Source organism: Hordeum vulgare, chromosome 1H (genome assembly GCF_904849725.1).
Source record: "Hordeum vulgare subsp. vulgare chromosome 1H, MorexV3_pseudomolecules_assembly, whole genome shotgun sequence".
NCBI lineage: Eukaryota > Viridiplantae > Streptophyta > Magnoliopsida > Poales > Poaceae > Hordeum > Hordeum vulgare.
In genome coordinates, this window is record NC_058518.1 from 88,049,882 (window position 1) to 88,067,398 (window position 17,517).

Consider the following 17,517-nt stretch of genomic DNA (forward strand, 5'->3'; position numbering starts at 1 on the left):
ACCTTTTCTCAATACTGTCAATGCTCATATTGATTGTGAGAAGCAAACTGTCACTGTTGGCTTTGAAGGTGTGTCACACGAGTTCAATTTCTCCATGTTTCGTAGACAACCTCATGAAAAGGAGTTGCCTAGTAGGGATGAAACTATTTCCTTAGCTTCTATTGCCGTGCCTCCTACTGATCCATTAGAGCAAAACTTGCTTGAGCATGAAAATGATATGCATATGGATGAAAGGGATGAAATAGATAGAGTTGTCTTAGAACAATATCCTATCGTTAAGAATAACTTGCATGTTGAACTACTTGGGGATCCACCCCCACCAAAGGGTGATCCTATGTTCGAGCTTAAACAGTTGCCTGATACTCTTAAGTATGCTTATCTTGATGAAAAGGAGATATATCCTGTTATTATTAGTGCTAGCCTCTCCGAGCATGAAGAAAAGAAGTTACTAAAAACTCCGAGGAAGCACCGTGCTGCTATTGGATATACTCTTGATGATCTTAAGGGCATTAGTCCCACTCTATGCCAACACAAGATTAAAACCAATCCTGATTTCAAACCACTTGTGGATCATCAAAGGAGATTGAATCCTAAGATGAAAGAAGTAGTAAGAAAAGAAATACTAAAGCTCCTCGAAGCGGGTATTATCTATACTGTTGCTCATAGCGATTGGGTGAGTCCGGTGCATTGCGTCCCTAAGAAGGGAGGCATTACCGTTGTCCCTAATGATAAGGATGAATTAATCCCACAGAGGATTATTACTGGCTATAGGATGGTGATTGATTTTAGGAAATTGAATATGGCCACTAGGAAAGATCATTACCCTCTGCCTTTTATCGACCAAATGCTAGAAAGGCTGTCTAAACACACACACTTCTGCTTTCTAGACGGTTATTCTGGTTTCTCCCAAATACCAGTTGCACAATCTGATCAGGAGAAAACCACTTTCACTTGCCCTTTCGGTACCTTTGCTTATAGACGTATGCCTTTTGGCTTATGTAATGCACCTGCCACCTTTCAAAGATGTATGATGTCTATATTCTCTCACTTTTGTGAAAAGATTGTTGAGGTTTTCATGGATGACTTCTCCATTTACGGGTCTTCTTTTGATGATTGCCTCAGCAGCCTTGATCTAGTCTTACAGAGATGTAAAGACACCAATCTTGTCTTGAATTGGGAGAAGTGTCACTTTATGGTAAATGAAGGCATCGTCTTAAGACATAAAATTTCCGAAAGAGGTATTGAAGTCGATAAGGCTAAGGCTGATGCAATCGATAAAATGCCATACCCTACAGATATCAAAGGTATAAGAAGTTTCCTTGGTCATGCTGGTTTCTATAGAAGGTTCATTAAAGACTTATCTAAGATTTCTAGGCCTCTTACCAATCTCTTGCAAAAAGATATTCCTTTTGTTTTTGACGATGATTGTGAGGAAGCCTTCGAAATACTTAAGAGGGCTTTGATAACTGCACCTATTGTTCAAAAACCTGATTGGAACTTGCCTGTTGAAATCAAGTGTGATGCTAGTGATTATGTTGTTGGTCTTTTGTAGGGCAAAGAGTTGATAAGAAGTTGAATGTTATTCACTACGCTAGTAAAACTCTAGACAGTGCCCAGAGAAACTATGCTACTAGTGAGAAGGAATTTCTAGTAGTCGTGTTTGCATGTGAAAAGTCCAGGTCTTACATAGTTGATTCCAAAGTCACTATTCACACTAATCATGCTGCTATTAAGTACCTCATGGAGAAGAAGGACGCTAAACCTAGGCTTATCAGATGGGTTCTCTTGCTACAAGAATTTGATTTGCACGTTGTCGACAGAAAGGGTGCTGATAACCCCGTAGCAGATAACTTGTCTAGGTTGGAGAACGTTCTTGATGACCCACAACCTATTGATGATAGCTTTCCCGATGAGCAATTGAATTTCATCAATGCTTCACGTAGTGCACCGTGGTATGCTGATTATGCAAACTATATTGTTGCCAAATATATACCACCTAGTTTCACGTACCAGCAAAAGAAGAAATTCTTCTTTGACTTGAGACATTACTTTTGGGATGATCCTCACCTTTATAAGGAAGGAGTAGATGGTGTTATTAGACGTTGTGTACCTGAACATGAATAGGGACAGATCCTACAAAAGTGTCACTCCGAGGCCTACGGAGGACACCATGCGGGAGATAGAACTGCACACAAGGTATTGCAATCAGGTTTCTATTGGCCCACTCTCTTCAAGGATGCCCGTAAGTTTGTCTTTTCTTGTGACGAATGTCAAAGAATAGGTAACATTAGCAAACGTCAGGAAATGCCTATGAACTATTCACTTGTCATTGAACCATTTGATGTCTGGGGCTTTGATTATATGGGATCTTTTCCAAAATCCAATGGGTATACTCATATCCTAGTTGCTGTTGATTACGTCACTAAGTGGGTAGAAGCTATCCCCACTAGTAGTGCTGATCACAACACCTCTATCTGGATGTTGGAAGGAGTTATATTACCTAGATTTGGAGTCCCTAGATATCTAATGACCGACGGTATTTCACACTTCATTCATGGTGCTTTCCATAAAACGCTTGCTAAGTACGATGTCAACCATAGAATTGCGTCTCCCTACCACCCTCAGTCCAGTGGTGAAGTAGAGCTAAGCAACAGAGAGATTAAACTAATTCTGCAAACGACTGTCAACGGGTCTAGAAAGCATTGGTCTAAGAAGCTCGATGATGCACTGTGGGCTTATAGAACTACCTATAAGAATCCCATGGGCATGTCTCCGTACAAAATGGTGTACGGTAAAGCATGTCATTTACCTCTTGAGCTAGAGCATAAATCTTATTGGGAAATCAAAGAGCTCAACTTTGATTTCAAACTTGCCAGTGAGAAGAGGTTATTTGACATTAGCTCGCTTGATGAATGGAGAACTCAGGCATATGAGAATGCCAAGTTGTTCAAAGAGAAGGTTAAGAGGTGGCATGATAAGAGGGTACAAAAGCATGAGTTCAATGTAGGTGATTATGTCTTGCTATATAATTCTCGTTTAAGATTCTTTGCACGCAAGCTTCTCTCTAAATGGGAAGGTCCCTATGTTGTTGAGGAAGTATATCATTCCGGTGCTATCAAGATCAACAACACGGAAGGTAATTGTCCGAGAGTTGTAAATGGGCAAAGAATCAAGCATTATATCTCAGGTACTCCCATAAATGTTGAGAGCAATATTATCAATACCATAACTCCGGAAGAATACCTAAGGGATATTTATCAGCCTGTTTCAGACTCCGAAAACAAAGAGGTATGTGATTCGGTAAGAAAGCAGAGTCCAAAACTTTTCCAGTAGGAAATTTTCTCCGTTTTGGATTATTTAAAAAATACAAAAATTGGAAGTAGTCCGGAAAGTGCGTGAGAAGGCGACAAACCTGCACGGCGCGGGCCCACCCCTTGGCCGCGCCATGAGGGCTTGTGGCCACCTCGTGCGCAACCCGGACTCCATTTTCGTGCGGGGTACTCCTTATGGTCTGGAAAAAATCATTATATATACTCCCGTTTGGTTTGACCCCTGCATCACGCAGATTTCCTCTGTTTTTTCGTTTCGAGCCTGTTTTCTGCCGCAGATCTAGGACAAGATGTCTTCTCAGGATTCAGAGGAGGAGAGCTATGTGGCTGATTACCTTGCTAACCCCAATGTCTATGGGGACTTTGATCCTTATGGGTGGACCTCTGATGAGGAAGAAGATTATGATCCCAAGGGGAAGGAACAAACGAGCTCTGATGAAGAGGAGGCTCCTCTACCTCAACCTGGACGCGTGCATGTGAAGTTCAAGAAGTCGAGCCTCCCTGACTCAATGAAGAAGCCTAAGACCTTGTTTATCTCTTCTCGTTTCTTGCAGGAGAGTAGGAAGGAATTATGCCAAAGGGTGTTGAAGCTTGAAGAGGAAAATGATGATCTGAGGGAGCAGAATTTTATGCTCAAGTGGAAATTAAACAAGCTCAAGACCTCTTCAACAACTCCTCCACCACCACCAAAGGAAGACAACTGAGAATTGGTATGGGCAATCCCCTTGGCTTGTGCCAAGCTTGGGGGAGTTGCCCCGATATCATATCACCATCACATCTTTTGCCTTTACCTTTGTTTTAGTTTTCCTTTTCAGTTTTCTTTTTCTCTAGTAGATTAAAAGTCTTAGTGTTTTAGTCTTATGTTTTGCTCTGTGTCACCCCCAATGTATTCGAGCTCTTGAGCCTTATAATAAAGAGTGTCTTAGTTGAAGGGCTTTGCCTCTTGCCATCATCAAAAGAGTGAGAATAGAACAAAGCATGAAAGATCATGTAATGATCTTATGGGAAGTGATCGCTTCACATATAAGTAGAATGAGGATTGAAACTTGTTGAGGGTAGGCAAATGTAGACCTTGGTCATTGTTGCAATTAATAGGAAGTGATAAAGAAGGAGAGGTTCACATATAAATATATCATCTCTGACACTATCTATGATTGTGAATACTCACTAAACTATTCCATGCCTAGAAGTACATGTTGGACAAGGAAGACAACATAATGAATTGTGTTTGCTTGGCTTCGAACAATGTTATATGATTAGAGATCCCTTAACATGTGACGATTGCTTCCACCTCACATTAGCCAAACCTCCCGCACTAAGTAGAGATACTACTTGTGCATCCATAAACCTTCAACCCAGTTTTTTCATGTGAGTCCACCATACCTACCTATGGATTGAATAAGATCCATCAAGTAAGTTGTCATCGGTGCAAGCAATAAAAATTGGTCTCTAATATGTATGATCTATTAGTGTGTGGAAAATAAGCTTTGTACGAACCTGTGATGAGGAAGACATAAAAGCGAAAGACTACATAATAAAGTTCTTTATCACATGAGGCAATATAAAGTGACGTTCCTCTGCACTAAGAGGACACGCATCCAAACATCAAAAGCGCATGACAACCTCTGCTTCCCTCTGCAAAGGGCCTATCTGGTACCTCTACTTTTTGCCCTTGAAAGAGTCATGGTGATCTTCACCAATTCCTTATCTCGCCTTTATCTTAGCTAACGTCATATCCTAGGGAAAGATCTATATTCATATGTCAACTTGGAAGTAAGTATTCATGAATTACTATTGTTGACATTACCCTTGAGGTAAGCAGTTGGGAGGCAAAACTATAAGCCCCTATCTTTCTCTGTGCCCAGCTCAAACTTTGATCTCATGAGTACCACGTGAGTTTTAGCAATTGTAGAGAACGAAAGAATGATTGAGTATGTGGATTTTCTTTACAAGCTCTTATTTGACTCTTTCTGATGTTGTGATAAATTGCAATTGCTTCCATGGCTAAAGGCTATCAGTTGTTACTTCTCGGTAAGGTTCTTGATCCATGCTTTACTTTGTGAAGGAATTATCACTTTAGCCTGAGAGATTATATGTTGGTATTGTTGTTCTGATCATGATCATGATGCATGCATGTTCGTATCTTGTTTTGTCAACACCTCTCTCCCTAAACATGTGGACATATTTATTGAGCTAGGCTTTCGCTTGAGGACAAGCGAGGTCTAAGCTTGGGGGACTTGATACGTCCATTTTGCATCATGTTTTCATGTTGATATTTATCGCTTCTTGGGCTGTTATTTCACTTCACGGTACAATTCTTATGCGTTTTATCTCTTATTTTGCAAGGTTTACATTAAGAGGGAGAATGCCGGCAGCTGGAATTCTGGCCTGAAAGTGGAGCAAGTTTGAGATACCTATTCTGCGCAACTCCAAACGCCGTAAAAATCAACGAGGATTTTTTCCTGATTTATAAAAAATACTGGGCCGAAGAAGCGCCAGAGGGGCACCAGGGGTTGGCCACAAGCCTGCACGGCGCGGCCAGCCCCCAGGCCGCGCTATAAGGGCTTGTGGGCAACCTGCTAGCCCACTTGCCCCCCTCTTCTGCTATATGAAGGGTTTCGTCCAAGAAAAAATTGGAGAGGAGCTTTTTTGTGGTTTCGCCGCCGCCACATGGCGGAACTTGAGCAGAACCAATCTAGAGCTCCGGCAGGACGATCATGCCGGGGAAACTTCCCTCCTAGAGGGGGAAATCGTCGCCATCGTCATCACCAACACTCCTCTCATCGGAGGGGACTCGTCACCATCAACATCTTCATCAGCACCATCTCATCTCCAAACCATAGTTCATCACTTGTAACCAATCTTTGTCTCGCGACTCCGATTGGTACTTGTAAGGTTGCTAGTAGTGTTGATTACTCTTTGTAGTTGATGCTAGTTGGATTACTTGCTGGAAGAGTTTATGTTCAGATCCTTGATGCTACTCATTACCTCTATGGTCATGGATATGATTCTGCTTTGTGAGTAGGTACTTTGGTTCCTCAGGACATGGGATAAGTCATGCTAATAGTAGTCATGTGAATTTGGTACTCGTTCGATATTCTGATATTTTGTATGTTGTTTTTCCTCTAGTGGTGTTATGTGAACGTCGACTACATAACACTTCACAATTATTTGGGCCTAGAGGAAGGCATTGGGAAGTAGTAAGTAGATGATGGGTTGCTAGAGTGACACAAGCTTAAACCCTAGTTTATGCGTTGCTTCATAAGGGGTTGATTTGTATCCACTAGTTTAATGCTATGGTTAGACTTTGTCTTAATTCTTCTTTCATAGTTGCGGATGCTTGTGAGAGGGGTTAATCATAAGTGGGATGCTTGTCCAAGTAAGGGCAGTAATGAACGAGAATCATATGAACATGATGAAAACTAGCATGACAGAAATTCCCGTGTGTCCTTGGGAGCTCTTTTCCTCCTATAAGACTTTTTCCAGGCTTGTCGCTTGCTACAAAAGGGGTTGGGCCACTTTGCTGCACAGTTGCTACTTTTGTTACTTGTTGCTTGCTAGGAATCATCACACCACACAATCGCTTGTTACCGACAATTTAAATGCGTGCAGATTTTACCTTGCTGAAAACTACTTGTCAGATCCTTCTTCTCCTCGTTAGGTTCAACACTCTTACTTATCGAAAGGACTACGATTGATCCCCTATACTTGTGGGTCATCAGTGGGTACCCGACCTTTAGTGAAATCAGGGGTGAACATGCTAGAGACTACTTGCGGGCATGTGCAAGGAGGCATGATGATGGAACTTATTACTTTGAAAACTCGCGTGATGAAGAACTGTATCGCGTGATGTACAGGAACTTAGGGCCATGTGAGATTTTGTCCGATGCTCTAGATACAAAAGAGCCCCCTAGCTGTGAAAGGGGTATAGGTGTCAATGTCCCGCACAAGAGGGATTTCACACTCAGCAAAGAAGAGAGGCTCAACATGAAAAAGAGAGGAGTGAATGAAGAAGAATAAATTGTATGAAAGATTGAGGAATGACATGTATGTGATAGTCTGAAAGGAAATTGAGGAGTTAATGATGATGCAGAAGACTCTAACACTGACAGATCGCCAGTAGATGGGAGGGGAGGCGGGCATGGAGGATGCTGGTTATTGTGCGACAACACTATACATGAGTAGTTGTGCATAAGCTGACCCCAGCGACAATGAGACTGCAACTGCTCATGTTGATGTTATATCTGATCTATCTGGAATGAAAGACAGACTGAGGGGTGTACTTGCACATTATCAAGGTATGTTAAAATGTGCAAAAAAACCTGGGTTTGCCCACCCTTCTTGGAAGAGGGCCTCTTGTTGGACAATGTCCCATTGAAGCCGGGTTGTGTGAAGCGCTACGTGACTGAAGTAAAGCCTAGATCCGATGAATTTGCCCTGAAGAATGTCCTAGGGAAATAGGCTTCACCTTTGAGATCCCTGAAGCCCCGCCAAGAGCAACCAATGTCACCCTTCGACCGGTGATGCACTCCTTGCCACACCATCTCTCTCGTGCTTCCCCCAAGGAACCTAATACTCATAATCCGACGGCTAATGCATCAACCTATGATCAACCCATCCAACTTTCTGCCATACATGCAATGTCATTGTCCGCCCGGAGCAGCAAGTGGTGAGGCCTACAACTGCTGAAGATTCACCACCGGTTCATATGTCGACCACTGAAGCAGCGGGGGGAGACTTAGCCGCACCACATGCTCACTAGACCAACATGGTGGAACGGAGTGCTAAGCAGTCTAATTCTTTGGAACCGCCTGCTAAGTAGTCTGTAGGTCCAGAACCGACTGCTCATCAGTCTGTTGGTCCGCATCCATGTGATCAACATACCAATGTGTCGGCACTGCCTGCTCAGCAAACCAACGCATTGGAACGACCTCCTCAGCACACTGACAAGTTGTCACCACCTGCGCAGAAACCTGACATGGCTTCAATGCCTCGTCAGCAGTCCGATGCCTCTGCTCCTATAGCCCAATAGTTCGTCAAAGCAGCACCACCAGCTCAGCAGTACGGCGTAGCAAACCTTCTGTTAAACAGTCCGTTGCAGCTTTACCATCTGTTCGGGAGTCCGCCTTTCAACCATCCAAATCTTGGACCAGAAGAGCTTCAGGTACCAAGTCTGCACCCGTGAAGAGGTGACCCGCAAGATCAAAGAGTAATGAGAAGGATTGCCTCTTACTTAAGGCATTCATCACCGAGAACCAAATTAACAATAAGTTGTTCGAATCGGAGAGTAATATTATTACTGACGGCATGGATGACGCAAAAATAGAATTGGCGCTTGCTAAAAATAAAGCAGACGTACTTGAAGCATGCAATTACGTCCATGGCCAACCATTTCTTGTTGTTGAATACTTTGATAAGTGCATTTCTAGTTGCCGTGAATTACATAAACATTGCATGGATCAAATGATAGTAGGTAATCATGTTCTTCTAGTATACTATAGCAAAGATTATTTCTGACACGATTCTGGTTCCATCTGTGTGGATTTCATGGACTTACATCTCTTGTTCAACTTCAACATGCTAGATGCCACTCTTGTTAGATGCATGATTTTGTAAGTACTTAACAAACTCTGGTCAACTTCTCCGTAGTTGGTTGTAAATGATAAACATCTAACTGCATTTTGTTCCTCTCAAGGGATGGACCGCACGGAAAAGAAAAAGGGAGAGTGTGTATTTCTTAGGTCCTGCATTAGAAAATGGCACAACATGACATGGTAAGTATGAACAGGAGTGTGCCATTAACACGGTCGCTTGTATCTTCGAAAACACGTCCCATGCAAAATCATTTCTATGGCATATCATGAACGGTAAGTCAAATAAACAACCATGCATACATTGATTGTCTTTCAGACTTCGAAATAATTCGTAAGTTCATGGTTTTCTTAATATGTAGCAATAACTCGATCTTGATATTGATTGTTCCAAATGAGAACAAAGTTTACTAAATGGATTCTATCAGAGAGTCAATAAAGGCTTAGGACCTGACGCATCTTCATCAATTCATGGATAGGTATTGAATTCTATGAAGTTGAAAATAATTAGCATTAGTATCTGGTTCAAGAATTGATTTTGTGAAAATTGATCTTCAATTGCAGTGTGTTCGCATCGTGGAAAACTAAACCAGGGAACCTGTTCAAGAGGGAACTACCTCTGCAGCACGAGATCGTTTCTTCGATAACACACCGAAAGCCGTTATTTTCGGAAAATGTATCCAATAGACTACATATACCTTTTCTTACACTAGTCATATGTTCAAGATTCTAAAAAAACCTCTATCTATTTATTTCCAAAGAAAAAATGCATCTCACACCGGTTAGGTTGTTCCTAACATGTCCAGTACATGACTAATTATGTACAAAAAAATCCAGTGTCCTCAGCAACAAGCAAGGACCAACCTTTGTGGATACTATGTGTAAGAGCATAATTTTCCCTATGATGTTTTGCTGGTTGATGATAATACCTTTGCAGACTAATCGTGTGCATTGAGCTTTCATAGCTTACCAGGTGGCACGAGACGGATATTCTACCCCTCAGATGTTAAATGAGAAGACGGAGTTTTTCGTATGATTTCGTGTAGGTGGACTTGAGACATTGGGTAATCTATACTATCAAGAGGGGGTCCGTAATTGGAAAGGTTGGGAAAATATCTCATGTACACATTTGTCTCCTTCTTTCCTCCCCAGCACTTTGGAGTTGTTGTCTGTACTTAAGACGAGGAGCAGCATCCTAAGCGGTAGTACCGCTGCCATGGGCGGTAGTACTGCTCACGCGGTAGTGCGGCCCTGCGGTACCGGGCCATGTACCGCTTACAGTTATGCTTCTGTTGTCTCGGTCTCTTTTCTTTTGGTAAGCGGAAGTACCGCTGGGAGTAGAGCGGTAGTACCGCTTGTGCGGCACTAACGGTCTCTACTTTCGGCCTCACTTCCGCTTATGATTTCCCTTTTGTTGTTTTCTTTCTCGAGTGGCAATGCTCAGCGGAAGTACCGCTGGTGGGAGAGGTAGTACCGCTCAGGCAGAACTACCACCTCCCTCACTCTTGTTAGTTGAGTGCACAGTCCCGTTCTTCCATGCAAGCGGAAGTACCGCTCACCCGAGCGGTACTACCGCTTTCTCACGACCAGTGGACACAAAACGGTCAGATTTCCACCCCCCCTATATAAGTGGGTCTTCTTCTTCATAGAGACTCACCTCTTATCCATCCAAAAGCTCCATTGTTTCCCCCAAAGCTCATTCTTGCCGGATCTCCTTCCTTATCCATCACATCTTCTTGATTTTCTAGGCTGTGGAGGAGAAGGCCTCGATCTACACTTCCACCAAGAGAAAGTTGATTCCCTCCACTAATCCCTTGTGAATCTTGTTACGCTTTGGTGTTTGAGCACCCTAGATGGAAGAGGTCACCTCGGAGCCATAGGTCATTGTGATGAAGATTCGTGGTTTCATTGGGAGCCTCCAATTAAGTTGTCGAGATTTCCCCAACCTTGTTTGTAAAGGTTCGGTCGCCGCCTTCAAGGGCACCACTTAGTGGAATCACAGCTCCTCGCATCGTGTGAGGGCGTGGTTAGAATACGATGGCCTTGGTGGCATATTGGGGAGCATTGTGCCTCCACACCGCTCCAAAGGATACGTACTTCCCCTCAAAAGGAAGGAACTTCGGAAACACATCCTCGTCTTCATCGGTTCCACTAGTGGTTATTTCTTACCTTTACTTGTATTTACTTATTGCTTACTATTGTTGGTGTTAGCATCATATAGGTTGCTCACTTAGTTGCATATCTAGACAACCTATTTGTTGCTTAACTTAATTTTTAAGAGAAAAGCTTAAAATTTGTTAGTTTCCTATTCACCCTCCCCTCCTCTAGTCAACCATATTGGATCTTTCACTATGTTTGCAGGCACATGATCTCCATCAGCAAATCTGCTGATAGTTGTGAAGATGCTTTCCAGTTAGTACGAATAGTCTATCTTAATTAATAGCTTCTACTCAACTCATATTGCACATTCTGATCTTAAAAATACGGCAGCTCATCTTACAATCGATGACCCCTAAACCGCTCCCAGCTGGTGAATTGCTGATGGTTTGGAAATTTATCACCAACTTCTTCCTGAATCACTATATCCATCCCACTTGTGATAATGAAGATTTCAACATGCCATGTCCTGAAACATTGAGTAAGAGTTAGCTGCTAAACATATATGCATGGATCCATCACTACTAGATAAAGGCCTATAGCTAATATGTACATTAATGGCGCACCATGTATGTGGAGCGCCACTGCTATATAGCAGAGGCGCACCAGATATAGGTGCGCCATTATTCTCCATATTACTAATGGCGCACCTGTTGTGTGGTGCGCCATTACTAGCTTTGTCCTGGCCCCACACCCTTCCTATACTTAGCAATGGCGCACCAGTGGGAAATGCGCCATTACTAGTTTTAACTAGTAATGGCGCACCACATCCATTGTCCGCCACTACTAACAAAAAAAATCAGTTCTTTTTTCAAAACTAGTAATGGCGCATTCTTACCAGGTGCACCATTAGTAACCCTGGTTACTAATGGCGCACTATTTGGAGGTGCGCCATTGGTAATGTGAGAGCAGTAGATATTTTTGACAGCCACTTCACACTCACTTCCCCCCCCACTTCATTCTCTCCACCTCTACCAACCTTGTTGGTCTCGGCTGCCTGCTCCTCCTCACCTCATTTGCGCCATAGATTCACCCAAATTAAGTGGTTAAATTTCCTTTTTTTGATAGGTAAGGGGAAAGCTTTGTTTATGTTCTAGATCTTCTTTTTTGTCCCTCCAACGTGTACACACTTTTTATGGCCTAGATCTACGTATGTTTGTGGTGTTCCATATGTTTGTGTTTGCACGTACCGGTATTTGAAATGCGATAGTTGCCAATATTTTGCCGGAATGTTGATTCATTTCCGTTTCGGCGAGAATTTGGCACTATGCATTTTTTTTGTCCTATTTTTAGGCAAAGTTATAACAAAAACAAAATTGGTTCTAAAATATCGTTTTGCTCTACCCCGCAGACGACCATGGTCCGCACGATGACCGAAGGAATCGTGAATAGGTTTTTGAGCTCCGCGAAGGTCGAGATGCTTCAAAAGAATGAGATGGAGATAAGATGTCTATGTCAAAGATGCAAGCTGAAGAGCCTTATGGACCCGGACTCCAGACAGGTGCAGGACCACCTGCTCGTGCGTGGTTTCATGGATGGCTATTGGTGGCAAGGTGATGAAGATGATTATGAAGTCGTCCATGGGGGCTAGGCAAGAAATAAGGAAGGGCAGCAAGACAATAGCAGCGAGGGCGGGCGAGAAGACGAAGGGTCTCCAGGACATGATCACGAAGTAGATGTAGGACACAGTCATCATGTAGAAGATGCCGGACATGATGATGAGGAAGATCAAGACGAAGGGCATGATCATGAACATGAAGATGCCAGAGCCAACGACGATGGACCATCGATGGGCTGTGTGCAGGACCCTCATATTCAAGAGCTGCTTCTCAAGCAGACGGTTAACGCAAGAGCTGCCGCCCGTGAGAAAGCCTAGCTGGATCAACTGGAGATAGACGCGGTTACTCCATTGTATGAAGGATGCAAGACCGAGGATACCCGCATGAAAGTAACGCTCATGGCTCTAGAGATGAAGGTAAAACACAAAATGACCGACACATGCTTCGACAAGAACATGTCATTCTGGCACGAACGTCTTCCCATGGGGAATAAGTGCCTGACCAATTTCGAGGAGGCGAAGAAAATCGTGTGTCCTCTGGATTTACCGCACGTGAAATACCATGTGTGCATGAACGGTTGCATCATTTGTCGGGACGAGCACGCGAAGTCTACCATATGTCCGGTGTGCGGCGTCACTCGATACAAGAAGAGGAAGAAAGCTCCTAGAAAAGTGGTGTGGTACTTTCCGATCACACCTCGTCTGCAGCGGTATTTTGCGGACCCTAAGCAAGCAGACCTCCTGCGTTGGCACGCGGATAGGGAGGATAAGAAGCAAGATGATGACGGAAATGATCCGGAGATAAATAAAAAAGATAAGATACTGAGTCACCCTAAGGATGCTAGCGAGTGGAAAGCGTTGAACTCCGAACACTCAGAATTTGGGGACGATCCAAGGAACATCATGCTGGGCGCGAGCACCGATGGAGTCAATCCGTTTGGCAGCCAGAGAAGCACACATAGCACCTGGCATGTGTTTGTGTGGATGTACAACCTTCCCCCTGGATGTGCATGAAGAGGAAGTACATTCACATGAGTATGCTAATTGAAGGGCCGAAACAACCAGGGAACGACATCAATCTGTACCCGGGGCTGCTGAAAGAGGAGCTAGACACGTTGTGGAAAACGCCAGCCAATACGTGGGATGGGGCAGCGAAACAATATTTCCCTATGAGAGCCGCACTGCTCACGACGGTGCATGACTATCTCGGTTACGGATCTGTCGCGGGGCAGGTGGTCCATGGATTTTGTGCATGCATCAGGTGCATGGATGACACAACGTATCGCCAGCTAGATAGAGATCCCGGGTCTTTGAAAACCGTGTTCATGGGACATCAAAGGTGGCTTCGCGACGATGATGCATGGAGAAAACGCAAGGATCTGTTCGATGGTGGAACCGAACCCTGAAGACCCCCACGTACGAGGAGCGGCGAGGAAAGAGACGAGCTGTTGAAAAAATGGAAAGAGTGCCCACCGCCGGGAAAGAAGCGAAAGGCGCCAGAGTCGCTGCTAAAGGTATGGAAAATGAGGTATGTTTTCTGGTACTTGCCGTACTGGAAGATCCTCCGTGTGCCACACAGCCTTGATGTCATGCATATCACGAAGAAGTGTGCGAGAGTCTGCTTGGTACCCTGCTCAACATGCGAGAGAGGACCAAAGATGGGCCGAAAGCTAGGCAGACTTGCAATCAATGGGCATCTGGGAGGAGCATCATGCAAAACACCCTAATGATGATGATTATGATGAGGCGAAGGACACAGAAAGTCATCGCAAAAGGCAAAAAGGCCAAGAAGATTGAATATGACTACCCTCCCGCGTGCTTCACTCTAAGTCAGAAGGAGATCAAGTAGTTTTTCACCTGCCTCGTAGGAGTAAAACTTCCTTACAGTTACGTGGGGAAGATAAGCAGATACCTAGACTCAGCGAAGCAGAAGTTCAGCGAGATGAAGTCTCACAACTGTCACGTGCTGATGATGCAGATACTTCCAGTTGCAATCCGTGGGACCATGGATGCGCACGTCCATGAAATGCTATTTGGCCTATGCAAATTTTTCGACGTCATCTCTCGGAAGTCAGTTGGCGTGAGGCAACTCAGAAGGCTAGAGGAAGAGATCGTGGTGATACTATACGAGCTTGAGATGTACTTCCCGCCCGCATTCTTCGACGTTATGGTGCATCTGCTGGTCCATATCGTGGAGGATATCATCCAACTCGGGCTGACGTTCCTGCACATCATGATGGCGTTCGAAAGGATGAATGGTGTCATCAAAGGATACGTTCGCAACAAGGCACGTCCAGATGGAAGCATAGCCCAGGGCTTTCTGACCGAAGAGTGCATCTCCTTCTGCACGAATTATCTAGGCATCGAGAACCCCGTTGGTCTGCCCGTCAACAGTCACCTCGGCAGGCTCGCTGGATGAGGTCAACGCGAGGGTCGCTGCAAAATGCATGTCGACTTCAAGGGTCGACTCACCGACTATGAAAGAGAAAACCTAGTCGCGCTACAACACATAGACTTGGACGATCCTTGGGTGGTAGAGCACAAAACCTTTATTGAGAAGACTTACAATGACCGAAGCCAACAGAGGACGAACGGAGATATAATCAAAGAGCACAACTCATATTTCACGCGTTGGTTCAAGGACAAGCTTCTGTCGTACCCTTTACATGAGGATTCTTCCACGGAATAAAAACTCATATTCGCCTTGTCACAGGGCGCCGAGCACAACCTGATGAACTATGAGGAGTACGATATCAATGGCTACACATTCTACACCGAGGAAAAGGACATGAAGAGCGATTATCAGAACTCCGGGGTAAGATGGAATCCTACACCGGTAACGACAAGGACATATACTATGGAAGGATCGAGGAGATCTGGGAGCTGAGCTACGCTGGAGAGAAGGTTCTGATGTTCCGTGTCAGATGGGCCAAGAGCGTCCTAAAAGAAGACCGGTATTTCACCACCATGGTTATACACGAAGCCAAATCCAAGACCGCAGGCGCAAACGTCACCGTGAAAAATGAGCCCTGGGTACTAGCTTGCCAAGTGGACCAATTCTTCTTCATTACCGACCCGTCAAAGCCCAGTCGTGTTGTCATGAGGAGAGGCAAAAGGAACATCATCGAAATGGATGGAGTCTCCAATGATCAAGACTTCGACAAGTACGGCGACCCGAATATGGGAGATGACGACGACGATGTAGTAGCACACACCACAAGAAGAAGCAGGACCACCCTACCTAAAGAACGTCCGTTCAAGAGAAGAATTCAAGGGGTTCCGGGGGTAAATTATTCAACCGCGAGAAAGAAGGGCAAGAAGATCATTGTGAAAATATAGCTAAGATCGAACCACGACGTGTCGGCCGCGTGGGTGTGTCAACGACAAGCTCAATCTTTGATGACTGTTATTTCATGTCACTTGATTTCAACCATGTCATCTAATTCTAAATCTTTTCACAATTTGATATCACCTCATAACATGATTTTTTGTAAGTGTCTCTCTCCGTGAGCTTTATGGATGGGTTACGTGTAAACCGTTGAGCTATTCCATTAGTCTTCGGTTATTAAGTCATGTGCATGCAGAAACCTTGTTAAAAGTACATGGATAAGTGGTAGAAGACTAAAATTAATGCAAAAACAAGATCATCATGAGAACAAGATCATCATGCAATATGTAACAAAATTATTACATGCAACTAAAAATCCAAAATTAGTAATAATTTTAGTTATTACATGCAACTAAAAATCCAAAAGTGATAACCAAAAACAAGATCATCATGAAAACAAGATCATATTGTTACAAAATTATTACATGCAACTAAAAAGTGATAACCAAAATTATTACATACAACTAAAAATACAAAAAAAGTTAGTAATGGCGCACCAAGAGAAGGTGCGCCATTTCTATCATTCCCCATTTATGGCGCACCACTAAAAGGTGCGCCACTCATATGCCACTTATGGCGCACCCCTAAATGGTGCGCCATTGCTAACCCTCCCCCGTACTATCCCCTTCTCCCCTCCCCTCACTCGCCTCTCCCCCGCATCTCCACTCCAACCGCACCCTCCCTCTCTCCCATCTTCCCTCCCTCCACCCAGCGCCTGTTAGGGTTTGCTACCACTGCCCCTGGCCATCGCCGCGGCCCCCTCGTCAGCCACCGCCACTGCCCTCCAAGCCACAGCCCCCAGTCACACCGGCAGAGATCGAGGCGACGGGGTGACAGCGCACGAGCGGACGAACTCTTCCGACGACGACGAAGGACTTCCCTCAGCTAATAACTCTCCTACTCCTTCCTCTCCCTCCTCTACATCCGGCCATGCCGCCCTAGCACCGACGGTGGCGGCTCCCTCCGTCTCCCCCTGCTCGTCTTTCGACGGTGGCAGCTCCCTCCGTCTCTTTCTTTGGGTAACATGAGAATAGCACAACCATAATAACTAAATAAAGTGTATTACATTTATTTTTCTATAAAATATCAGTTATATTGATTTGAGGAGAATTTCGTCCTATAATTTAAGGCGGCATGTACAAATTAGGCACCCACATTGATTAGTTAGTGCAGGTAGTGAAGCGATAGGAGGCCCGGCGGATCGAGTAGCATCGTGTCCTCAATTTAGAATTGAATCCAATGCATTTTTAGAGTAGAGGCAGTGCGCGTCCGTGTCTAGCTACAGTTTTGTCAGTGCATCGATCCACATCTTGGGACATACAAGATGTAGATAGATAGATACTAGGCTGATTTCTTCAATGCTCTGTTCTCCCTGGATCTGCTCAACCTCAAACATGTGTACCAGACCAGCCATTAGTTCATTCAAGATCCATTCTGTTTGGAATGTGGGTGCCATTTATTTTTCTACAAAATGAATAAAAGGAATACTACTAG